This window comes from Ascaphus truei, chromosome 1 (assembly GCF_040206685.1).
Source record: "Ascaphus truei isolate aAscTru1 chromosome 1, aAscTru1.hap1, whole genome shotgun sequence".
NCBI lineage: Eukaryota > Metazoa > Chordata > Amphibia > Anura > Ascaphidae > Ascaphus > Ascaphus truei.
In genome coordinates, this window is record NC_134483.1 from 530,943,829 (window position 1) to 530,971,027 (window position 27,199).

Below are 27,199 nucleotides of genomic sequence, written 5' to 3' on the forward strand. Positions count from 1 at the left end.
ATGCAGAACAGTTTCTTAAAATAAAACATAAAACAGTAATCCCTATACAGTATGTTACCATGGGTGGCCATAGGTTTTCCCCAGAGAGGTCACTGGCATAGAAAGATGAAATTTCAAGTGTTTGATCCCAAAACACACCTTTGTTGAATTCTGATTTCATAACTCCAGGGCAAGACCTGTATACCATTTTTCTCCCATTGAAAACCACAAGCCTACCCCTGTAGTAAATCAACTGCTAGGTTGCGGTTTTACAACTTAGACAAAACCCTGCTCCAAAAAGACATTTAAAATCCTGACTCAATATATAAAAACTCATAACTTAATTTCCCCAATACTTAGACAGACACCATCTTCACGGGTGCGTCCGTGCTCTCCACACATACACACTTGCATATAAAATGTGACAGCCCGACGTCTATTTTTACATTAGAAACAGTTATCTGTCGTTGGCACCTCTTACCCATGGAGTATGTGGTATGATTTGATTTGTCTTATTGTCACAATGCTGCATATGTTCCTGTTATTATGCAGAATAGATGACATCACATGATATTCTCATTTTGTATTGTATGTATTGTATGTCTTTATTTATATAGCGCCAAAAGTGTACTCAGCGCTTCACAAAGAATACAGTACAGGGAATTACAATAATACAATAAGTGCAGCAAAAATCAGACAATAGGAAAGGAAATCCCTGCCCCGAAGAGCTTACAATCTAAGAGGTTTGTGGGAAACTTACAGAGAGAGCAGGTGATGGAATTAGTGCTGTAGATGGGTGTGCTTGGCCACAATGGGTGGTATAAGTGACTGTGGTATAAGTAGCCATGAGTGCAGGCTTTTGGGATGCTTGATTTGTGGGGCAAGTTTTAAAGTTAGTCAGTGTTAAATGAAATGGTTAACATCATTTACAGGGCAAGAGATGACAGGGAGGCGTGGGTAAGATCAGGTGTGTATGTCTGGGTTTAGGCTTAGGGGAGGTCCCCAGCAGCAGGAATAAGTAGATAGAGGGTGTGAATAGAGGATTTGTGTGGGTGTTTTTTATTGAGGGGTAAAGAAGTTGTTGGGAGAGAGGTCTATAAATAATGGTGCAGTGGGGAGTGCGGATGTTGGAGAGAACAGAGATGGTCACAAAGGAGTGAGGAAAAAGTAAACAGAAAAATAAATAGGGAGGGCATAGTGAGATACAGGAGGATAGACTGGCCAGTTATTGGAGGTTATTTTTAATAAAGTCCTCCAACTATGCGGTGACCTGTTTCTCACCTCTCTCTGGAATACACAAGTGATCATTCAAGACTGTTTCGCTTTCATTGAGGCTGACAGCCAGGGTTACCACCTTCTGTTGGAGGCTGACCCGGAGACTTTTTGCAATTAAATTACATTTTTAAAATGTATTTATTTATATATTTATTTCTCTTACCTTCTCCGGCAACGACATCTCCTGGCATCTCCTCATCTCCTCCTGCAAAGTCCAGTCAACTTGGTTCCGTGATGTCAAATTGCGGTGTCAAGTTGCCATGACAACGGTGAGGCGTCACATAACATCACATTGTCATGGCAACATGGTGCCGCGTGACGCTATGATGTCACGTAACTTGTTCTTCGCTGAGCCATGTTGATGGGACCCTGTATGGGGGAGATGCAGATGCTACCACCAATGCTGCCGAGGCCACCGATGCCCGGCGATTTCTCAGGTAACCCCATAGCCCGGAGAACCATGGCAAAACCAATAGTCTCCGGGGCAAATCTGGAGTAGTAGCAACCCCTCTGACAGCCTACTATTTGGCTATCGTTTATAGCCTTCTAAACGACACGTCACTTTTAGAGTGCCATCAGTGACAACCTCCCGCCTTCCCCCAATGAAGCCCTCTTTGAAGATCTGCACAGACCCAGGAAGGGTCTTGGCCTGTCATAAACCCAATACATTGTGTTTTAAGACAAACGGTAACCACATTAACCTCTGAAGCACCAGATTTATTATAATATTGAATATCTCTTGATATAATCATGACAACCGTCATCAGACTTTTTCTCGTCATCTGGACATGATTGGCAATGATATGATTTATTGATGATTTGTTGGTGGGTGCTGGTTATGGCCCTTGAATCTCCTTATTGATGGAACATGGCCTAGAGCAGTGGTGTCAAACTCAGTTCTAAAGGGCTACCAACAGGCCTTGTTGTCATGGAAACGCATTGTCACGTGACGTTGCAGCGTCATTTGATACCGAGGCATTGGAGGAGGAGGCAAAAAATGTAAGTGCCAATGGGCGGCAATGTTTTAAATCCACCACTGGATAGGCAGTACGGTCGCTGGCACACTTTCTGACGTCCCCATAATCTCAGGTTTACACTGATAATTTATAGCTCAGTTCTGATCACAGAAACCTTAGCATTGTTACATATTGTTTTCCTGTAACAATACACATTGCATATTAAAACAATGTTTTGCTGTTCAGAATGATACATTCTGGGGAACAGAGGGGGCAGTGTGCGACAGGATGACAGGGGAAGCAGTGGGTGACAGGGGAGGCAGTGGGTGACAGGGGAGGCAGTGGGTGACAGGGGAGGCAGTGGGTGACAGGGAAGACAGTGGGTGACAGGGGAGACAGTGGGTAATAGGGGAGGCAGTGGGTGACAGGGGAGGCAGTGGGTGACAGGGGAGGCAGTGGGTGACAGGGGAGGCAGTGGGTGACAGGGGACGCTGTGGGTGACAGGGGAGACAGTGGGTGACAGGGGAGACAGTGGGTGACAGGGGAGTCAGTGGGTGACAGGGAAGACAGTGGGTAATAGGGGAGACAGTGGATGACAGGGGAGGCAGTGGGTGACAGGGGAGACAGTGGGTGACAGGGGAGACAGTGGATGACAGGGGAGACAGTGGGTGACAGGGGAGGCTGTGGGTGACAGGGAAGACAGTGGGTAATAGGGGAGACAGTGGGTGACAGTGGAGGCAGTGGGTGACAGGGGAGACAGTGGGTGACAGGGGAGACAGTGGGTGACAGGGAGACAGTGGGTGACAGGGGAGTCAGTGGGTGACAGGGAAGACAGTGGGTAATAGGGGAGACAGTGGGTGACAGGGGAGACAGTGGGTGACAGGGGAGACAGTGGGTGACAGGGGAGACAGTGGGTGACAGGGGAGTCAGTGGGTGACAGGGAAGACAGTGGGTAATAGGGGAGACAGTGGGTGACAGGGGAGGCAGTGGGTGACAGGGGAGACAGTGGGAGACAGTGGGTGACAGGGGAGACAGTGGGTGACAGGGGAGACAGTGGGTGACAGGGGAGGCTGTGGGTGACAGGGAAGACAGTGGGTAATAGGGGAGACAGTGGGTGACAGTGGAGGCAGTGGGTAACAGGGGAGACAGTGGGTGACAGGGGAGACAGTGGGTGACAGGGAGACAGTGGGTGACAGGGGAGACAGTAGGTGACAGGGGAAGGACATGGAGGTGGCAGTGGGAGACTGGGGGGCAATGGGTGACAGAAGGTGACATGGGGGAGCAGTGGGGCAGCACTGATACACCCTACCTTCTCCATGATTGCTCTGCACAGCTTCCACAGCCCCCGCTGCATCGCTCTCCCTCTTTCCTTCCTTTGTGCTCTCTCACTGCTTGGTGCACCGCCAAAGGCCCGCCAGAGTGCACATGCACACTACCAGTGATGCCCCCACCCCTTTCCCCCGCATCACACCCCATTCCCCCGCAGCACACCCCATTCCCCCGCAGCATACCCCATTCCCCCGCAGCACACCCCATTCCCCCGCAGCACACCCCATTCCCCCAAAGTACACCCCATTCCCCCGCAGCACACCCCTTTCCCCTGCAGCACACCCCATTCCACCACAGCACACTCCTTTCCCCCGCAACACACCCCTTTCTGCCTGCAGCACACCCTTTCCTGCTGCAGCACACCCCTTACGCCCCGCAGCACACCCCTTACCCCTGGTACACACCCCTTACGCCCTGCAGCCCACCCTTTACACCCCGTAGCACACCCCTTACCACCGCAGCACACCCCTTACACCCCGCAGCACACCCCTTACACCCGCAGCACACCCCTTACACCCCGCAGCACACCCCTGCCACTCGGCACCAGTCAGACAGTCTGGCCCAATTTCCCGATTTCACAGTGTTTGAAATAGGATGCCGGCGAGGGGGTGAAATAATGTTGCGGTGAATAGAAACCCTGCTGCTGAGGGGGATAATTACTAAAGTGTCCCGACTGCAAAACCAGCACAAAACAATTGCACAAAGGGAGAGAAAAATGGCAGAGCACAACCGGAACCATCCAGAAAGAATTTAGGACGAAAGTGCGTAATCCATAAAAAAATATTTAATAGTCAAGGAAAAAAGGGTCAAAACGCTACCTACTCGGGCGACACCCATGGCCCATCTGAAGAGCTCCGGACCCATGGATCTGGTGTGTATGGATATTCTTTGCATCGAAACCGACACCCGGGGTATCGGAAATGTACTGGTGATCACAGATCACTATACCAGATAGTATAAAGTCTTATGGGAGAAGTACTTCCTTCATTATGGACTGCCAAATCGATTGCATTCAGATCAAGGTCGTGATTTTGAAAGTAATCTTATACGAGAATTGCTTAAGTTACTGAGTATCACCAAGTCCCGAACTACACCGTACCACCCGGAAGGGGACGCTATGCCTGAACGTTTCAATCGAACGCTGCTCGACATGCTGTGTACCCTGAAAGGCTCACAGAAAACTGAATGGAGTAAGCACGTATAGACTTTAGTGCATGCTTATAATTGTACTCGCCATGAATCCACTGGGTATACGCCTTATTTCCTGATGTTTGGACGAGAAGCTCGGCTACCAGTGGATGTACGTCTGCGGATATCTACCGATGGGGTATCCAACAGGACGCATTTCCAGTATGTGCAAAGATTACAGGACAGCTTGCAGAAGGCATATAGGTTGGCAGAGAAAGCGGCGGCCCAATTAAATGCGAGTAATAAGAGACGCTACGATCATAAAGTGCGCCATAAGGAAATCCGTCCAGGTGATGCTGTCCTCCTTCGCAATCTAGGCGTCCCCGGAAAGCATAAATTGGCCGACCGTTGGAGAGTTTGTGTATATGAGTTGGAGTCGCAGATGCCTGGCCTCCCGGTGTACCGTATTAAAGACTCAGAAGGACGGGTAAAGGTATGGCATAGAAATCATCTACTCCCTATACCTCAAGTGGAAGATGAAGATTTGGAAATAACAGCTGCTGCCCTAGATGGGGAGCTAAACGCAACAGAGGTTAGTTCAGAGACTGTAAATAATGCCAACTCTGAGGACTCTATGGGGGGAACCTCTCAAAGGGGCCTTCCGACCACAGGGGCATCTCCCGAAGGAGCTACGGGTAAAGGGCCCTATGGTCAAACACCAGATAAGGTGACTCCAGTGGGTCAGCCTTTAGATCCACAGAGCCCATGCTTTGTGCCTCAAAGAGACTGTGTCAAAACACTGAGCCCCTCAAGGGAAGAGACTGAGTTGCCAAGTGAGATTTGTTACTCTCCAGAGGGTGTAACGGAAGAGCGTCTGCGTAGAAGCCAAAGAGCTGGTCAACCTCCCATGAGAATGACTTATGATCAATTCGGGGCACCCCATTATGAGGCTCAGCAGTGGGCTCGCAATAGAGTGAGATCTGTGATTGGAATATTCAATGAAATGTATAATCTCATGTAGAGTATACAGGATAAGTTTTATTTTTCATATATGCATTTTTATTGTGTAATATGTGTATTGGTTACGTTCCCAAGCGGGGACGTTGGATTCCACCAAGGGGAGAATGTAGGGTGTTCTGGTTTCCCCTCTGTACCTCCGCTGCAGGGCGCAATCACGGGGGGTGCTGTGTAGGGAGCGACCGGAGGTTCCGAGGCGGCCCCGATAGCACAGGGCGCCGCCATGTTGCAATTGGCATTGCGCAATACTCATGCGCGACCGGAGGCACGGAGAGAGTTCGCACATGTGCAGTGTAAGCGCGCGAACGGCTGGCCAATAATCAGGAGGCTCTGAAGTAAAACTACAATTCCCATGAGCCTCAGCAGAGCCACATGAACGAATAGGAGTGAAGGGATTGCTGGCAGGCAGGAAAGGGAAGCATGGGGGAGAGAGCACGCTAGAGAGGGTGACGGAGAAGCAAGGGGAGAGGTTGTGTGTGTGCAGGGGGTCAGTGACCCACCTGCGTAGGCCAGATTTCCCCTCAGGCCCCAGTGCAGACGCTGAGTCACCACCAGCTTGTGGTACTGCAGGGACAGCCCTAGAGAGACATCCTATTCCCTTACTGTATTAGCAGACAGGGACACAGTGTTCTTCCTAAGCTGCTGTGTGTTCAGTGTTTTGGGCTCAAGCTGCTGGACATTACAAAACTCGTGAGAGACAACGCTGGATCGGCGGATCATTTTCGAAGTCTGTTACCGGCTGCTGGAGTGGCCGGAAGGTATTTAATAAGTGCACCAAACCGGTACCTTCAGACGCTGATCCCGCCTTGGGGGAGGGTTCTTTGGGGACACTGGGTTGAGTGAACAAGGGACTGAGTCTATACATTGGACACGGTGTGGGGTGCACGCGGTGGTGGGAAGTGACATTACTCAATGAGGAGAGTGGCCAGGCCACTGGTGTCTATTTACTGAATATCAGCTATTCATGTACTGTGATTATATGTGTTTCATTCCTAATAGGTGTAAGCTAAGGTTTTGCGATTACTTATTAGTAAAAGGTTACAACGTTGAGGCTTGTTATCATTATTCTTACCTAGGGGACTCTTACTTATTGGGGATCCTGGGTAAGTGGAGGCGCTGCCAAGTACATATTGTTACCCCAGGCTCCCAGTTAGCAGAGGCCCAGATCTCGCTGAGCCAGCAGGTACCTACAGCACTAGTAGTCTCTCTATATCAGCAGGAAAGAGGGCTACATATACATAATGACATTTTGTGTCTTCTTCATTAACTCTCTGCTTATCTTAATAGTTGGTAACGTTTGAAAAAAAAAATGCTCCAGGAAACAATTTCCATGTCATGTAAGACAGGGGGTTACAGATGAAAGGGGATCATACTCGGTAGACACAACATACAAGATATACAAAGACGTTATGCTGCACTCACCTCGCCGCAGGGACATCTCGTCGCTGGGCACTTCACCGCCAAACCCCTAACCCCAGATCCCCTTACCCTAAAAAAACCCTTACCCTATAAACATTACCTAGGTCCCCTTACCTTAAAATCCTTACCCAGTTCCCCTTATCCAAAAAACCTTACCTACTGTAGGTCCCCTTACCCAAAAAACCTTACCCGGGTCCCCTTGCCCTAAAAACCCTTATGCTAAAAACCTGACGCCGGTCCCCTTACAATAAAACCCTAACCCCTAAACTGAAACCCTAATACTAATGCCCTTAGCGGCAGCTAAAAGGCAGCGGTGGGGTGGCCCCTATTCAGCAACCCCCTATAGTGCCAGATGGGAGTACAGTGCATTACAAACTACAGGATGTGCACCATTCCCACATCAGCATTACATTTGGTTTACTGGACAAGTTAAAGTGAAAAGGAACCATACAATACACATGTACGGAATATAAGTGTGTTTGTTACCTCTGCGTCCTTGTTAAAATCTCGGATCCTTACATCCTCTGTCACCCGTCCAAGCCGATCACTGCACCTTACACGTGTGAACATACAATACAGGTGCTTGCTGCCAGCACTCAATCATAGTTCTGCTGGCAGATAACTCAACCTTTGCTCCTTCTGATTGGCCAATGCCCGTCTGCTTTCCTTCTAACTGCTTATTAGCCACTTAGCTATAATTACCCTACCTACTGCCTGACAGGTGAACAACAAGTCATAGCACATGCACCCTGATACAGCGGTACAGGCGCTCTGCATATTATTTGGTGACTAAACGACCAGGATGGCAGCTGCATACATTAGTGATAGTCTCAAAATCTCCGGACTGGGGGGAAAACAAATTGCACTGGAATTATCACTAAAATATATTTAAAACCTTTTTTTTTTTTAACATTGATAGGGCTCTATTTACTAACGTTGCCAACCAGTCCAAAAAAAACCAAAAAACAACAGAGCTATATTCATTAATAAACAGGAATCCCATTGAAAGCAGTAGGAGTTTTTCCTTTAAATCTGGTGCAATTCTTTTGTCCCAGTTTTACAGCTGGAAGACTTTAGTAAATAACCCCCAGTTGGTGCTGTGATTTTTTTCTTTCTGTTAGTTTTCTGCTTTTTTTGCAGCCTGAAGACTCGGGAGAATATTTATCAAAGTGTCACAGCTGCAAAAATGAGCCAGATTTCCCATGGAAAAAACATATGATTTTCTGTGTGTGGCTAAATCTTGGACAGTGTTTTTGCACCAGTTTTGCTGCCGGGACACTTTGATACATAGGGGCAGATGTAGGAACACAAAGATGGTGACAATCTGGGGCAAAATCAATCTGTCTCATGGTAATGAAAGGTACAAATACAAACTAAGGGGTCTATGGAGCTGATTTATCAAAGTCTCCCGTCTGCAAAGGTGGAGCAAATCTGGTGCAAAGAACTGCACAATTTCATTTTTTTGAGAGTCGCAGAATGTGACACATCTCATTATTATCTGTGCACCATGTATCTCCTCCCCAACTCCTCCTACTGACTCTCCCCAAGGTGCAAGCTGGGGCAGAGACACAGAATGTGATACATCTCATTATAATCTGTGCACCATGTAACTCCCCCCCCAACTCCTCCTACTGACTCTCCCCAAGGTGCAAGCTGAGGCAGAGACGCAGAATGTGACACATCTCATTATTATCTGTGCACCATGTATCTCCTCCCCAACTCCTCCTACTAACTCTCCCCAAGGTGCAAGCTGAGGCAGAGACGCAGAATGTGATACATCTCATTATAATCTGTGCACCATGTAACTCCTCCCCAACTCCTCCTACTGACTCTCCCCAAGGTGCAAGCTGAGGCAGAGACGCAGAATGTGATACATCTCATTATAATCTGTGCACCATGTAACTCCTCCCCCATCTCCTCCTACTGACTCTCCCCAAGGTGCAAGCTGAGGCAGAGACGCAGAATGTGATACATCTCATTATAATCTGTGCACCATGTAACTCCTCCCCAACTCCTCCTACTGACTCTCCCCAAGGTGCAAACTGGAGCAGAGACGCAGAATGTGATACATCTCATTATAACCTGTGCACCATGTAACTTCTCCCCAACTGAAAATGTTCCGGTCTTGCACAAAAATTGCCTTGATACAGATGTAGTGCTTGTTATTGTATGACTTATTGTGCGATTTCACCAACGCAAGTTAAGATTAGTCAAAATTGCCCGATACATACTGTACAAATGGAGCCAACAGTTAACAAATAGAATAACACACTTTGGGGTTTATGACGAGATCGCGACAAGAATAACAGGCCCTATATCTGTACATAGATCCCTATATTAATAGGATTTTTTCTCTTTCTCGTGCAGTTTGTTTTGCCCCACAATTGCACCATTTTACCTTGGGAGGATTATGTACTAACATATGTCATATTTCAAATTTGTTTTGCGTCAAAAATGTCAGTGCTACAAAGTAAAACAAACCTTAAAAAAAATGTATTAAGGATTCAAACATATGATGTATTTATCGTTTTTAGCTTGGAATTATTTGCGTGCATCCCTCATGTTGGATATCTGATGGGTACAACTTAAATCAAAACACAAGTTATTTTCCTTTTCTCTTGAAAAAGATCCCCTCCTGTCTCAGACGGGTCACCGAAACTGCCCGAGGGAGTGCGATTTTCAGGAAGATTCCAATGTAAGAAGGAGTTTCCCAAATGTGACATTAGCCTGAAAAGTTTGCCCCGCGTCACCCAGACACGAAACCTTTTCTTACATTTGATACAAATGAAAGCAGAAAATGGAGTTATTCTTCATAACAAATTTCTACCCTCACTTTCTTCACGTTGATATATCACCCCTACTGCGCGACATTTGGACAAGTTTCCCAATGACAAAATAAGGGGGGATAACAACACTGCACCACATGTATCAAAGAACAACATTTTGTAGCTATAAATGTGAGTAATTATCCCTTCTTAAGTCTATTACAGTTTATTGCCCCATCTCTGGAGCCGGGAGACTCTGATAAACAGGCCCCACTAGATTTCACGTGTCTCAAGGCTTAAAATATTTGGCTTAACATATGATATAGTTATTTCTTTACCATCAGAATCTTTCAAGGACAACGGGAAGCAAATGTTGATAACAAGTGCTCTGCGCAGTAGACAATAAATGCTGAAACCGTCAAATATATTTGTTTTTAGCTTAGTGTGGAGGGCAAAGGCATAGGTGTTGAGTTAATGATTAGAAAGCACTGAGCCGGTTTTGGGCTAATAGTACTAAAATTGGAGAAATGCACAAAAAACATGCACTCTAAAGGTAGTTATGGAACCGTGTCATTCAGAGAAACGGGTTTAGTTCTTTAATGGGATCCACATCAATCTAAATAACAATATTAACCCTTAGGAGCCAAAGGACATAAAGACATGGGCACTCCATTCCAGTTTTGTTCACAGGTATCTCTCCACATGTTGCAGAAAGTAGTGTTTGGGGAGGTATAAAAGTGTCTCTGTGTCATTAAAAAAAAACTTGCGATTCATTGGCAAAAACAGCAAACTGATGGTGGAAATGTAAGATTTATAAAAAATAAAAAAAGGAAAACTTTCTGTCAGCTGCTTCGCCGGGAATCGATTGTGAAAAACAAAAAAATCGAGAAAAAGTCGGCAAATACATTTTGGAAACCTTTGCACATCTCGAAACGTCACGTTACAAGCCCTGGTTTCCTGGAGATTTGTGTAGTATGCGTTTGTCATGGTACTTTGAACCTGTTTTGCACTAAGTGTGTCAACTTGCAATTTGGAGTGGGTCAAAAACACTCCAGTTCGGGTGTTACCCAATGCACATATTATACTTGGATATATATCGAGGGCGGTGTCTTTGCCAGTTATATTTTTTTTCCTTTTCTTTGGGTACAAATCAATTTAAGCCAGAGTTGGTATAACCTTCAAAGCAATGATATGCCTCAAATCATTGACACTTCCTTCTATATCCTATCCCTTTCTTAACTGCCAGTTAGTGATGTATCCCCCATAGACACGACACAGAGGAGTCAAGTTCAGGCCCAGGGCAGGTAAGAACTAGTATCTCCCATGAGTCCAGCAGCCATCTTAGCGCTGGTTATATAAACCCTAGCCTGCCTGCTAGTCGTGGCTTGTCAACTTGTTTGTCCCAGAGCAGCAGTCTGGCTATTCCCTTGTCCCCTGCTATTTTGCCTTTCCCTGGCTACCACTTGCTTTTCCATGTAGCTCTGCAGACACCTTAGGCCACGTCCATAGAGGGGGGGAGCAGTGCTGAGGCGCGCTGACGCTGAGGCTCGCCTGCTGAAGCCTGTGCGATTTCATGCCCATGCAGGCGAGTCAGCGGGCGCGATCGGGAGGCAGGGGGGAGGCTGAGGGAGGCGGGGCAGTGACGTCGCTGGGCCAATCGCCTGCGACGACCCGACGTCAACGTCATGGCGCCGACGTCACGGCGCCGTGACGTTGACACTGCCTCGCGCTGATTGGATGTTTTCAGCCGACAGTGCTCTGAAAAACAGCTTCGCCTGTCGGCTGAAAAATCCAACGCGTCAGCACGCCTGCGGACGCTCGCGGGAGCCCCCTCTCAAGGCATCCTCATTGAGGATGCAGGGGCTCAGCGCGGCGCGTCCGCACGGCTCAGCGTGGCTTCCCGTGCTATGGACGCAGCCTTATTGTTTTGTCTTGCTTTCCCCGTATACTCCTACTAAGGGGCTCTTTCCCTTTCCCTTGCTACCATTGCTTTGGCATGTACCTCTACGGACCTTGCAGGTACCCTTTTGTTTTGCCTTTTGCGTTTCTCCCTTGGTGTGAGCATTAAACACTATCAATTTAACTTATTCCAGTCTCTTGTTGTTTTTGGGGTTCCATGTTACCTCCGAGGGTCATTCAAGTATCCATTGACTTGAATGGGCCATAGGGTGTCTTACTGAATAGCACCGTTTCATAAATATGTCCCTAAATGTCTTATAAATGTTTTATCATATATTGTTTATGTGTATGTTTTATTTGTTGTTCCTATTATTTGCCACTGTGGCTTTCCATCGGCCATTTGTGTTGAATGGTTAACAGGCCCTTTTAGGCATAAACAAGATATTAGAGCAGTTTAGAATAAGTGCAGAGTGAGGGTAAACTGCTCCAATATCTTGTCTATGCCCAAAGGGGCCTGTTAACCATGGAACACACATGGCAGGTGGCAAGCCACTATGGCAAATAATTGGAACAACAAATAAAACACACACAAAACAATATACAAACCACGTTAATAAAACGTATACAAGGCATTTAGGGCCATATTTACGAAGCAGTGCTATTCAGTAAGACACCCTATGGCCCATTCAAGTCAATGGCATCAAGTTATTCCCTTTGTACGCTATAATAATAATAATAATAATAATAATAACATGTTCTTGTATAGCGCTGCTACTGTAGTTTTACGTAGCGCTTTACAGAGACATTTTGCAGGCACAAGTCCCTGCCCCATAGAGCTTACAATCTATGTTTTTGGTGCCTGAGGCACAGGGAGATAAAGTGACTTGCCCAAGGTCACAAGGAGTCGACACCGGGAATTGAACCAGGCTCCCCTGCTCCAAACTCTAAGTGACAGTATATATATGCTATATATATGCTATACAAGTATATTCTCCTGCTGAATAGAAAGTCGGTTGAGCTGTAAATGTGATTATTAAATACTTAAGTAGCGAGTAAGGAGTTGTGTATACTAGTATTGTACCATTTAAAAAAAAAAATCATATTAGGCTTTGGTATAAAACAATATTGCACATATTCCTGAGCACATGGGCTTCCTGCTAAACGACAACATAATCAGATGTTATCCCTATATTTTGCAAAAATGTATCCTGGGGTGAGTACAGTATTTCTTAAACCAGCGGTTTCCAACTCCAGTCCTCAAGAACCCCAAACAGGTCAGAAATGTAAGGATAGCCCAGCTTGAGCTTGCCTTAATCAATGCCTCAGTCATTTTGACTGAACCACCTCTGCTGAAGCAGGGACAGCCTTAAATCCTGATCTATTTGGGTTTCTTGAGGACTGGAGTTGGGAACCACTGTCCCAAACCATTCAAGTTTCTTGAGAATTAATTGGGAAGACGAGGAACTCTTGTGTGTATCACGCCAGTGTCCAACGTTAAATAGTATTTGAACTGCAAATAAGGATTCTGGGTAATGACATAAAAATTTGCATGGAACGTCTTTAAATATGGACCCTCTAGATTTTTTGCTTGGGGTATTTTATAGATTTTTCCACAAAGCATTGGTGTTTGGAAATATAGAATTAGCCCACTCCAAGACAGATGATTTTTCTTGGAAACTAATGCAGCTTTGAATAATTCAAGGTGATAATGATTGCTAATAAGACCCAAGATTATGACGTCTAAGAAAAATTGACAAAAACCAATCATGTTATGACGCACAGCTGCTATAGTATATGTCTGTCACAGGCCCCCCAAACCGGCTTTATTTACCAGATTGCCACACATCATACAGTGATTCAACTGCAGACAATGATGCTAGATAATGCCAGACGAACGAGGACGCTCAACACGACTCATTTCATATCCAGTTTAAAGAAATGGATTCCATTAAAATGACTTGCCGCTAATGACTGGTTAGTTCATTGGTTCCTAATCTAAATCGACAAGAAATACACATCGACTTTGGGAAACAGGTCAATTTCTGCATTGTAACTTTGAAAGTATTTTGATCTGGAACTGATGTTCACTTGCAGAAAGTCAGTTCTGGGTATGTTCATCATGCTGTGTTGATACAATGACATTTTTCAGGCTCTCTTCCCATCAGATCAGTTGCTGTGTGGGTGGGTTGACTAAAATGAAATGGCGGTGTCCAATAAATAAAGGCTCAGATCCACGAGGCTGTGTTTTGCTGCTGAACGGAATGTTCTTTATTCTATCACCTCTTCTGAGACAGCACACACCTGACATATTAACGGCATTCAGTGTTATTGTTGCCAGCTCTCCCAGTAAACCATTACAAAACTCCTGCAGGACGAGGTCTGAGTTTTGAAAATACAGCACAACCCCCTTATAACATTGTGCATTGTCCAAAGAATCACATCGCACTATAAGCGGATCGCATTAGAAATAATGTACAATATATGCATTGTACAATAAAGTATTTAAGATACCAATAATCGTGTTGTAAAGTATTCATACATACGAAAATTGGGAGCCCACCCATACATCGCGCTATAAGCGGATTCACGTTATAACTGGGTTGAGCTGTACAAATATCTGTAATATACTGTAGAGATGCAACTTTGAACTGATACAAGGAAATGCAGCAGAGAATGCATCCAATTCCCTTCCTAATTTTAGCATTTTTGGGCCAATGACAAAGATAGATTAATAGTGAACAAACAGAGAAAACAGTGGCGCTCCCTGAGAAAAGGTAAATCTAGTGTAAGCCCCTAAGAGGGCATTAATAGGTGAAGGATGAAAACGAGGCTCAGAGTAACAAAGATGTAATATCAAAAATTAATACTGGCCCTGATGGTACTGCTGCTCGTCCCCTGATCCTTGGTGAATTGGTGAATGGAGTGGAGACGAGCGCATGTAAGAAGAAGAAACAGCAAAGTGTATAGTATATACTGGAGAGTGTACAAGAACAATAGGGTCGCGTCGTTCTAGGCATAGCGTGGAGCCTTTCTGAAACCTCAACTGCTCCCGTAGTTGTTTCCCGTTTCCGTGACACAGCCCTGCATCCGGATGCAGAGAAGGGGAGTTACTGCCACCTGAACTGTTCCCAGCCACGGAGACTACATTTATTATTGATGTAAGTCTTTGAGCTTTTATTTATCTGTTTAATAAAATCACTTTTTATCTTTCCCATTGCCTGGTTGTCATCTACCCCGGGTTTTACTGCAAGACACCATCGGTTCTAAGATTGCAGACACAGTTATCACTTACAGTGGATCCTATGCTGCAAGCACTTGCCCTCATTGTCTTCACTCGCACAAGTCCGTGTGAGTGTATTTACTTCTTCATTTATTTTCCATTGACACCACAGTGTGTTTCACTACTTGTCCCTTCACTCACTGTGGATCTTCCTATGTGTGTTTGTTCCCTGTGTGATATGGCTCTTATGAGAATGAACATACGGCTATAAGAAAGTACCAGGAGCAACAAGGAGGACCACATCAGGTGACCCACGCAAGCCAGTACCTGTCCCAGCAGACGATTTTACTTTGTGACCAGAGTGAGAACCTTCCAGACAACGCTGAGGGATTTTGCTCACATTATGCCCGTGTGAGTACTCACAGTCTTATATTATTATCCCTCACCCTATTGTTCTCGTACACTCTCAGTATATACTATACACTTTGCCGTTTCTTCTTCTTACATGCGCTCATCTCCACTCCATTCACCAAAGATAGATTAATGCCAGCAAGACATTTAACCCCCCGTGTGCTCTGTGTACAACTGGAGGCCCATGTGACATATCCTGTAGATCATGGGTGTGCGCAAACTGGGGGGGCAAATTTTTTTGGGGGGGGGGGTGAGGCGGTTACAGTGACCCCGCGCTCTTCCCCACGGCATTTAAATGAAATGCCGGAGGGGACTGCGCAAGGACTCTGCAACTCAACTTGCTGAGATTCAGTCGGCTTCGGGACGTGTCTCCATGGCAACGTGGTGTCAAATGCCACAGTGGGTCACGCGACGTGACGACACATGTCCCCGCTGTGTCATTTGACACCGCACTAAGGATAAGGCGGGGGGCGCGAGCACTAGGGGAGAGCAGACAGGGGGGCGATGCAACAAACGTTTGCACACCCTGCTGCAGATCATGCCTTTGCCTGGTCTGGTTATGGTTTTCAACTCCAGTCCTCAAGGACCTCAAAGAGTGCAGGTTTTAAGGTGAAATGGGACGTTAGGTCACCGGCGCTCCACCGCCTGGACAACTCGCCACGGTCACCCGCCGCCTTCCACCATCCGCCATCTTTAATGGACGATCTCCCCAGCTCACATATGCCGGCGGTGTGGCCGGCGGCTGGGGAGATCCTTCCGAGAACATTTTAAAATGGCGGAAGGCAGCGAGATTCCCGGCGGTGAGGCGACCGGAGGTGAGTGGTCGTGGTGATGGTGATGGAGGAGCACCGGTGGCGATTCGGTCATGGCCAAGTGGCCGTGCCCAAATATCCTAGACCTGTTTTAAGGATATTCTCACATTAGCACAGGCGGCACAATCATTTTGACCCAACCACCTTTGCTCAAGCAGGGATATCCTTAAAACCTGCACTGTGAGGGGTCCTTGAGGGCTGGAATTGGGAGCCTCTGCTCTAGGGGATATCACTGACACATCACGGTGTGGAAAGCTACTTCTAGGACTTACTGCGACTTGGCGGAAGAGTAAAGCTGTATGGTACCACCGACCTTCCAGGACTTGAGTTTAAAGGGCGATATACAGTACCCGGGTGACTTACACATATTTCGTTTTACAGAATCCAGGCACCTGTGTGTATTTTAAAGTGTTTTCAAAAGGGCAGGTTTTTTTTGTAGTTTTTTTTTTAAACAGATGAGTATAAAAGGTTTCCTTATATAGATTCAATCACTATATATAAATTCCTTATATAGATTCAATCGCTATATATAAATTCCTTATATAGATTCAATCAATATATATAATGCACTAATTGTCAGACTTTTTTCTGTCTTGTGAAAAGTTAATATGTATCGCTTCTTGTAGGGCAGGGGGGCTCAACTCCAATCCTCAAGACACCCCAACGGGTCAGGTTTTCAGGATATCCCTGCGTCAGCACAGGTGGCTCACTCAGTCCCTGCTTCAGCACAGGTGGCTCAGTGATTGAGCCACCTGTGCTGAAGCTGGGATATCCTGAAAACCTGACCTGTTGGGGGGGGGGGGTCTTGATGGCTGGAGTTGACCACCCCTGTTGTAGGGAGCACTGCATCAAGTACAGTGTATCATCTAGTTACGTGTTATCTGTTTGACTAGCGATAGCACCATAATTACTTTGTAACCAAGAAACGGAGCTAAGCTGACAATTTGAATGACTCACCCATGTCTTCTGGCAAACATTATAAAAAAAACAAATCATTTGCTTACCATCGAAATGTTCAAAGTAAAAAAAAAACATTATAATAATAATAATTTCAAAGTTCTTATTGATTTATTTTCAGGTGTTAATCCGCTGCATTTAGCCAATTGAACTACGCCACAATGCTTAGGTCCCTTTTCTCCTACACAGCCCGGCTAAGGAGAGGAACCTGGGCGATTTACACATTTAGTTCTGCAAAATGCAGACTCCTGTAAGTATTTTACAATATGTAAGTAAAGTAAGATTGCAATCATTCGTTTCCAGGAACACATTCTTGTGGCTGCATTCTTTTTGGCTACCTTTTACTCATTCACAAAGCGTCTTATCGGCCATGAAACGCGCTGGAGTGTTTTTTTTACCCTCGTTGCATTCAATGTATGCCAATAAAGTCATCTTTTGGCTCTTGCTTGCCGTCCAGCCAGGTATATTTTTGCCTGCACTGCCACTCTTCGTCTTCCTTTTTGGCTACCTAGATTGTCTCCATTAGACATGTATCTTTGTTCTTGTTTCTGCGGGTTACTATCTATATATTTAAGCGGCAATCCCTACTGCTTGTGTTTTTGTTTGTTTTTTTTAGTCTTACCTGAAATGGGCTGTTTCAGGGGCCCCGTGCCCAGGGATTCTCTGTTTCGGCTGATATTTGTAGGTTTTTTGGGGGACAGTTTTGATGCCAAAAAACTACAAATATGGCAGCCGACTACAAACATGGAGCGCCGGCGTCACCAATACAATGCAAGCTGTCTGCTGACTGCCGGAGCCATTTTGTGTCCCCAGTTTGCACGGCGGACCTTTGGTCCACTTGGGCTTGCTGCTCCGGAGCTAGGGGGTCTTCCTCGGACATCAGGAGAGCACCGATGAGCTCTGGGTGATGTCCCGGTTTAAGTAAGATTAAAAAAAATTCAAGTCTTTATACCCAGGATTTCTGCTTTAACTGCAAGAATATTTTTAATCCGTACAATACTCATCCTGTGTCTTAATGTAATGGTCATGGGATCGTTCAGGAGCAAACACGCGATAGCGACTTGGAACCGGCGTACTTAATCATAACACACAAAAATGTATGATCAATAAAGTGTATTATATATGAAAGATTACAAAAAATGGAGCACACCAGGACTGAAACATTAGTCTGGTGGGGTTTTTTCCCCCCCCATTCTTTCATGTATAATACACATTTTTGACCATACATTTTTGTGTCGCAAGTACTTTTTATTAGTATTTGTATTCACCTTGAACTGGGAGGTGTTGGTTGTGACAGACACAATAGCAATGTTTTTTCCTGCAAACACTGGGTTTCACAGTGACTTTGTAACTGTGGTTCGGGGAGACACTGAGCCGTGTGCCTGATGATAACAGACAGAAAGGCATGTGAAGGTCAAGGTTTGCCTCAGTGCCGTGACGAGACAGACCCCAGGCCTTTCTCGTCTGTAGAACGAGCTTCGATGCAGCTCATGAACCTCGAAATAAAATAACTGCATGAAAAAAAAAATCTCTCTTCTGCAAGAAATCTATCAAATAAGGTGTTTCCACCACATCAGCAGTGACTACGCTTCTTTTCTCCCTTTCTTGGTGGCCGATTGTAAACACGCTGTCAGATTCTAACTATTTATGTTCCCTGAATTTTTGCTGAAAAATATATACTTTTCCTCCCTGAAAATAATTCCCTCATTCCAACGCAACTAAGAGGAAGTTGTAGCAAGCGCCTGAATTTTTTTACCACAAGTCTCCAGCTTTCAAATATAGGTCAGTATGGTCTTCAACACAAATTGCTTTTCACCCAGTGGTGGTGGACCTACCATATGTGCAGCCTGTTTGGCTGCACCGAGTGTCCCATCTTCCACACGCTTGAACACTGCTCCTGCACTTATTTTAGCAGCGGGAACAGTGTTCCGGCATTTCCTGGCGGTAACGGAGGGTGCCCACAAAAGTGGCGCCAACATACAAGTTAGGCGCCACCGGAAGTCGGGTCTAACTTCTGCAATCACCGCCAGGACGGGCTTCCTCTATCACCGCCCCTCCATGGGTACTGTAGGGCCTTTGGGGAGAGGGGGGCTTTTCTTTTTACTTGCACTGGGGGTCACCGGTGTCTAGTTCCACCACAAGTAATATGTTTCCTTATATGGCACTATACAGAATGCACAGTGCTATATAGATAACTTTTCTTGCACGAGTCCCTGTCTCATACAGTTTACAAATACATTTTGGTATTTGAGGCCCGAGATAGTGATACATGCTTACACCAATGTCATGGGGACTAATCCTATATAGGATCTGTTTAATACCCTCATCTACACCCCAGCTCAGAATCAGTACACTCAGGTGTTCATTTCTGTCTTTTGTATTCCTTCATCTCACAAACCCCTGTAGGAGATATTCAACTTTGAGGTCTTGATTGGAAAATAAAAATGGTAACCAGTGAATAAGAGGAATGATGTTTTACTTCAGTGGTTTCCAACCCTGTAATTATATTGTGAAATTCTGCAGAACCCCAACCCTCTCTAATAGCGCGTCTGTGATCAGATGCATTGTAAGGAACCCCAACCCTCTCTAATAGCGCGTCTGAGATCAGATGCATTGTAAGGAACCCCAACCCTCTCTAATAGCGCGTCTGAGATCAGATGCATTGTAAGGAACCCCAACCCTCTCTAATAGCATGTCTGAGATCAGATGCATTGTAAGGAACCCCAACCCTCTCTAATAGCGCGTCTGAGATCAGATGCATTGTAAGGAACCCCAACCCTCTCTAATAGCGCGTCTGAGATCAGATGCATTGTAAGGAACCCCAACCCTCTCTAATAGCGCGTCTGAGATCAGATGCATTGTAAGGAACCCCAACCCTCTCTAATAGCATGTCTGAGATCAGATGCATTGTAAGGAACCCCAACCCTCTCTAATAGCGCGTCGGAGATCAGATGCATTGTAAGGAACCCCAACCCTCTCTAATAGCATGTCTGAGATCAGATGCATTGTAAGGAACCCCAACCCTCTCTAATAGCACGTCTGTGATCAGATACATTGTAAGGAACCCCAACCCTCTCTAATAGCACGTCTGAGATCAGATGTATTGTAAGGAACCCCAACCCTCTCTAATAGCGCGTCTGAGATCAGATGTATTGTAAATTACTGGAGGATAGTGGACCGTGATCCTAGATTAAAAGAGATATAGCTAAAAATGCCTCTCTTTTCTCATTGAAACGGAGAGGAATTTTGCGGGACACATTATTAGTCCATGCAGATCCCCAGACATTTCTAACAGCTAGGAAATGTGCCAGCTTCCCATGCCTACAATGCACTCATTGCAACTTTGTAACAAAAGGTGAGGTATTCCATCACCCAAGGACTGGGATTTTAAATGGCTTTTACTTTTATGATTCGTCAATTGTGATGTATTCGCTTTGGTGCCCATGTGGCCATTCGTCCAATCAAAAAAAGATAAAGTGATAAAGTGATAAAGTGAGCATAAACACAAAATCCCAGAGGCACTTAAAAAAAACTATGAAGCCGCCAATATATCTCCCTGTTGCTTGACATAACGTGAGTCATCTTAAGTATCAAATTATAGACTCAGTGGGCCCACTCAGGAGAGGAGGTGATAGGGATGAACGTCTGTTGTACTGAGAGAGCAGGTGGATTTTTACCCTAGGGACCATGAGACCGAAGGGGATGAACGAGAAATTAGATCTGAGATGTTTTTTATCAATCATACCAGCTGCTCTCTCACTGCAGATATGTGCTCTGACCTAACCACCTAGCATGTTACAGATATATACTATTATTAATATTATTGCTGGCATCTATCACCCCTCTAAAGCCCCACTACAATCAGGGCCACCAACAAGGAGTAGTGTCCCGGAACCGGTGGATGGGGGGGGCCCGGGCGGCCGGACGGCGCTGGAAGTTGGACCTGGCCTCATCCAGATGCTGGGCCTCTGGTTGCTGTGGTCCCCGGCTCCCCCAATGCTGCTGCTACTTCTCTCTCCCGCCGGTAAAGCATGAAACATTGGTAGGGCTCTCCATTACCCTGTTTTTCCATGACCAATAAATAATCTTTTTATGGGATACGCACCCTCCTTTCTACTTTTTTGATACCTACAGTAGTGCTCTTCCAGTTTTTCTCCTCTACTTCCCTATTAGCAAAGCGAAATATGAACACCTATAGCCCCACCATCTCCCAACACTGCCCACAATTTTCAATTTGTCCGAGTATGTGAAGAGGAGATTACACAAGCGCTCCTCAAATGAAAGCAAAGCGGCCGATGTGGACCTGAGCTACTGCAATCTAAGTTCCTACGACTTGGTGCCCCATCCAATGCCAAACTGCTTGCCTCCCTAATCAACTCAATTTTATCTGCAGGCCATATCCTGGAAAAGGGAGGGAGAGAGGGAGGGAGGATCAGGGGAAATGGGAGGGGAAGGTCTTCTGCATGGAAAGCGTGGAGAATACTTGGAATAGCTTCCCCAGCAGAGGTGGTCAGGGGTAATAAAGTCATGGAATGAAAAAATGCTTGGGATAAACATAAGGCTACCTTAAATCTGAAAGAAAGTTAAGGATCAAGCAGGGTCTAACGTAGGAAAATAGGCGGGCAAGATGGTTCAAAATCAGGTCAGCCTGTTGCCAAAATATCTCTTGCTTTGTGTATATAAACATGGTATCAATGAAAGGGTTAAAGCAGTAACCTGTAATCTGTTTCGCTCCTTTTTTTTTTTTTCCTAAACATCTAAGATGGTGAGTTCCCCAGACCTGAACTACTTAAAGCGCCATGTATATAAATTATATATAATATAATAATATCATTCTAATATATATATATATATATATATATATATATATATATATATATATATATATATATATATATATATAGAAAAAAAGAGGAGAGAGCGCACGCCCATAGCGTATAAAAGTTTTAATGAAGGGGGGAGGGGGAGAGAGGGGGGTAAAAAACGCACTTACAAAAAATGCATTAAAATCAAGCATATGTGATATACATAATCACCACCATCCGGTTTAGCTGAGACTCTTGGGGCACTCCTAAGCTCCGTTGATAAGGGGCAACGTCACTGCAGGTTCCAGGGCTGGTAGCACCATCCGGTCAAACTGCAGGCTTCAGGGGCCTCCGTTGGTAATGGAACACCGTCCCAGCAGATTCACAAAGCAGGTAAGCTATGAAAATGTCCAAGAAAGAGGTCCCGTGTAATGCTGCCTCTAGCACTCGTGCCTGGATCAATACGCTCCAGCGCTTGGTGTGGACTCCAATGTCTCTGCGTCTGACGTCACGACGCTCCCTGACGCGTTTCGTCAGTCACGGCTAACTTTCTCAAAGGGATGTCATAAGAAGGGGAGGTCCGGTATTATATATACAACCTCAGAGTGGTAATTAAAGAAAATCTCCTCCCCTACTCAGCTGCATTCGTTTTTCGTGCTGCTACATACATATATATGCACACTTATATTTACATAAAATACAGGTAATTAACCCTAAAAGGATCGGAGGAGAAAGCAAAATTTAACTCTAAATACCAGTCTACATCGTATTGCGTATTGAATAGATGACACATAGTATACAAAACATATACATACAAGCTCATTAATAAAAGAAATCATTATATAAAAAAAAAAAACCCATAAATGTATATTAGATTTATATTTCACATAGACTGGCATAACATAGTTCATCAATGCCAAATTCATCATGACAAAGGTCCTAAAGGGATAAAACCAGAGGGAAACATTCAGCCTACATGTAAATCACAACCTCTCAAAATATATTAATGTGTGTATGGATTCTATTATGATATTCCATAAGGTGCATCAGTAAATAATACTTAACTTCACCTAATATATATATATTATAATATATATTATATATTATATTATAATATATATATATTAGGTGAAGTTAAGTATTATTTACTGATGCACCTTATGGAATATCATAATAGAATCCATACACACATTAATATATTTTGAGAGGTTGTGATTTACATGTAGGCTGAATGTTTCCCTCTGGTTTTATCCCTTTAGGACCTTTGTCATGATGAATTTGGCATTGATGAACTATGTTATGCCAGTCTATGTGAAATATAAATCTAATATACATTTATGGGTTTTTTTTTTTATATAATGATTTCTTTTATTAATGAGCTTGTATGTATATGTTTTGTATACTATGTGTCATCTATTCAATATGCAATACGATGTAGACTGGTATTTAGAGTTAAATTTTGCTTTCTCCTCCGATCCTTTTAGGGTTAATTACCTGTATTTTATGTAAATATAAGTGTGCATATATATGTATGTAGCAGCACGAAAAACGAATGCAGCTGAGTAGGGGAGGAGATTTTCTTTAATTACCACTCTGAGGTTGTATATATAATACCGGACCTCCCCTTCTTATGACATCCCTTTGAGAAAGTTAGCCGTGACTGACGAAACGCGTCAGGGAGCGTCGTGACGTCAGACGCAGAGACATTGGAGTCCACACCAAGCGCTGGAGCGTATTGATCCAGGCACGAGTGCTAGAGGCAGCATTACACGGGACCTCTTTCTTGGACATTTTCATAGCTTACCTGCTTTGTGAATCTGCTGGGACGGTGTTCCATTACCAACGGAGGCCCCTGAAGCCTGCAGTTTGACCGGATGGTGCTACCAGCCCTGGAACCTGCAGTGACGTTGCCCCTTATCAACGGAGCTTAGGAGTGCCCCAAGAGTCTCAGCTAAACCGGATGGTGGTGATTATGTATATCACATATGCTTGATTTTAATGCATTTTTTGTAAGTGCGTTTTTTACCCCCCTCTCTCCCCCTCCCCCCTTCATTAAAACTTTTATACGCTATGGGCGTGCGCTCTCTCCTCTTTTTTTCTTTTTAGATACCCTGTGGACATGGTTGGTCCATACTGAGAGCTGCCGGAGACCCTGCATACCAGCACCTATACTTTTCATTGGACTATTCGAGGACTGGTTTATCCTTTTTTGCTTTTTATATTATAATATTTTATTGTTCATGTTTTTGTGTGCCTGATATCATTATAGGTCCACATTATTATTATATGTGTATATATGTTTTGCTTATGTAATTAAGACATTTACATCATATCGTTATAGCACATATATTTTATTGTATATGTTCCTTAGAGGCGCAGCTTATCTCCCTGTTGTTTGTTATATATATATATATATATATATATATATATATATATATATATATATATATATATATATATAAAAAAAAAAACAAAATGGGAGGGCAGTCTCACTCCTGCACAGTTGTGGCCGTGAGATTGCACCGTGGTTGTACATACTGTACATAATTAAGCTCTTTATTAGTACTAAATTAATGGGTTAATCATGTGTTAATTAGAGGAATCTGGAAACCCAGTTTTTTATGGCCCTTGGGGACTGACCCTGGACAGCCTTGTTGTAGAGCATGAGTAGAGCGCTGTATAATCTGAGGTTCACTGGGTCTAATCCCTGTGAGGTCAATAATGCTTTTTATCAAGGACAATAAAAACAATAACCAATTTATAGGGACTATTTTTATCCCAGGATTACAAAGCCTCGGTGACATAACAGTTGGCTGTGCTGTATATCCCAGGCATCTGGTTGATGATAGGTACTGAAAAGACACAGTAAGGGAAAAAGGAACGCTCAAAATACCGTATTGGCCTGAATATAGGGCTGTTTTTTTCATGAAAATGTCCTTCCGAAAACTGTCCTCGTATTATATGCGCAGAATAACACCTTTTATTTGTCATGTAGAACACATTCAAAACTTTAGGGTCGTATTATGTGCGAGGCCGTAATATATTTGGGCCAATACGGTAGGTATCGAACCCCTTCAGAGGAGAGGGGTGACCACAGCATAGCTAGTCCCTAGGGCACTCAAGGGGTTAAGAGATTGCTTCTTCATATGTTTCTTATTAAATAACTTCTGTCACTAACATTCAACCAGGAAAATCAGCATTTTTTGGGGTTCTTACTCTAAATAACTGATTATTTATCTTGTAAAACCGCCAGTGCAATTTATTGTTTATCTATTATGTCCTGGCGGGAATATAATCCATAATTACTTTTGTATTTGTGCAGGTATAAGAAATAATACGCGGTGTTTATACCGTGGAAGGTTTTTTTTCCTTTCAGCTTTATGCGGGCAGCATTTGTTTTTTACATTTAACTTTTACATTTACACATTTTTCGTTACGTTATTTTACTTGGGATGGTTTACTTTTCTGTGACGAGAATCTCTGCATATTAATGAGATAATTAGGTGGGACAAGTGGTTCTTATGTGCCACCAATTTCTATGTTTCTATAACAACCCTGGGGCATATGTATGTATGGCCACAGAGAACACAATCTATTTTGCAGAACAGACATTCTGGATGTGGAAGCAACTGTAAAAGAAGCATTTTAATAAATGTTCATGCATTTGTCACAGGTTGTTAGCCAAATGGCTTGAATCCACCTACGTAGCTGCTGACACAACCCACTCCTGTTCAACAACCCTTCCCCCCACTAAAGAACCCGGCGCTCCTCTCACACCCTCCCCCACTCAACAATCCGGCTTACCTCTCTGCCCCCCACTCAACAACCCGACCCATCTCCTATACCCTTCCCCGCTCAACAATCTGGCTCACCCCACCGCCCCCCACTCAACAACCCGACCCATCTCCTATACCCTCCCACGCTTAACAATCCGGCTCACCCCCCCGCCCCCCACTCAACAATCCGACCCATCTCCTATACCCTCCCATGCTCAACAATCCGGCTCACCCCCCCACTCACTCAACAACCTGACCCATCTCCTATACCCTCCCACGCTCAACAATCCGACTCAGCCCCCCGACTCAAAAACCTGACCCATTTCTATACCCTCCCCCGCTCAACAATCTGGCTCATCCCTCCGCCCCCCACTCAAGTACCCGACCCATATCCTACACCCTCCCCCGCTCAACAATCCGGCTCACCCCTCTGCCCCCAACTCAAGTACCCGACCCATATCCTACACCCACCCCCACTCAACAATCCAGCTCACCCCTGCCCCCTGCACTCAACATCCTGGGGCCCAGGCCATGGTGGTCCTTATGACATTCATTGAATGTCACCATTGTACACCCTCCAACTGTACGTATATAGCAGATACTGTATCTGTCTTTTAGGTCTTGTGTCTATTGAAACTAACTGTTCCAACTGTCCCTACTTCTGCCTGTGGTTGAAGCCCAGAACCATTAACCACCTGGGAGAAGGATGCCTGATCTGATAATGATCCTCTAGCTCAGGGGTGGGCAGCCTATTTTTCAATGTAGCCATGGTGTGGCGAATTAGAAGTGAAAATAGCCACACCATGTAAAAATTGAGATATTGTGTTGCGCATGCGAAAATTTTAAACACACACTGTTTCTCAGGGCCGTTCTATAGTGTGTGCGAACGCACGAGCAATTGCCGCATGCTTTTTGTGTGTATGCTGTGAGCGAGTGAGGCACTGTGTGTGTGTGTTATAAATAAGTTCGAAATAAATAAAGAAATACTTTAATAAAGTATTTATTAACATTGTACGTACACACACACATACACACATTTCAGCGGCGGTAGCAGCGAGAAATCTTTCTTTTCCTCATCTTCCCCCCCGTCGGTCGGTTCCACACTCGCTGCCATGCAAGCGCGGCACCATTATAGAAAGGCTGACTAACCTCAGCAAACTATAACTGCCGCACGCGCACACGGCGCAGCAAGGCACGCACTATAGAACGGCCCTCAGACCACAACCTCCCCCTCCTCATCCTCCTCTCATGCCACCACCACTAGCCATGATTAGACATCATCATCACCATCTCCTCATCACCATCTCATTTAACCCCTCTCATCATCTCCCTCAGCACCCTTGATCTCCCCCCAGCACCCTTGATCTGCCCCCCCAGCACCCTTGATCTCCCCCCAGCACCCTTGATCTCCCCCCGCCCAGCACCATTGATCTCCCCCCCGCCCAGCACCA

The 27,199-nt window shown here is 45.0% G+C and overlaps 1 protein-coding gene across 4 annotated transcripts in view; it reads right to left on the bottom strand.

The window, feature by feature from the left end:
- LZTS3 (leucine zipper tumor suppressor family member 3) overlaps positions 1-27,199 on the bottom strand; it is a 137,835-nt gene that overhangs the window by 51,271 nt on the left and 59,365 nt on the right. Inside the window, exon 1 of one of the 4 annotated variants that reach the window (XM_075572639.1) lies at positions 7,590-8,645. The exons of the other annotated variants lie outside the window; for them this stretch is intronic. The gene's annotated coding sequence lies outside the window, so the exon portion shown is untranslated. Of the gene's footprint in view, positions 1-7,589; positions 8,646-27,199 lie in introns of those variants that run through there. 4 annotated transcript variants of the gene reach the window in all.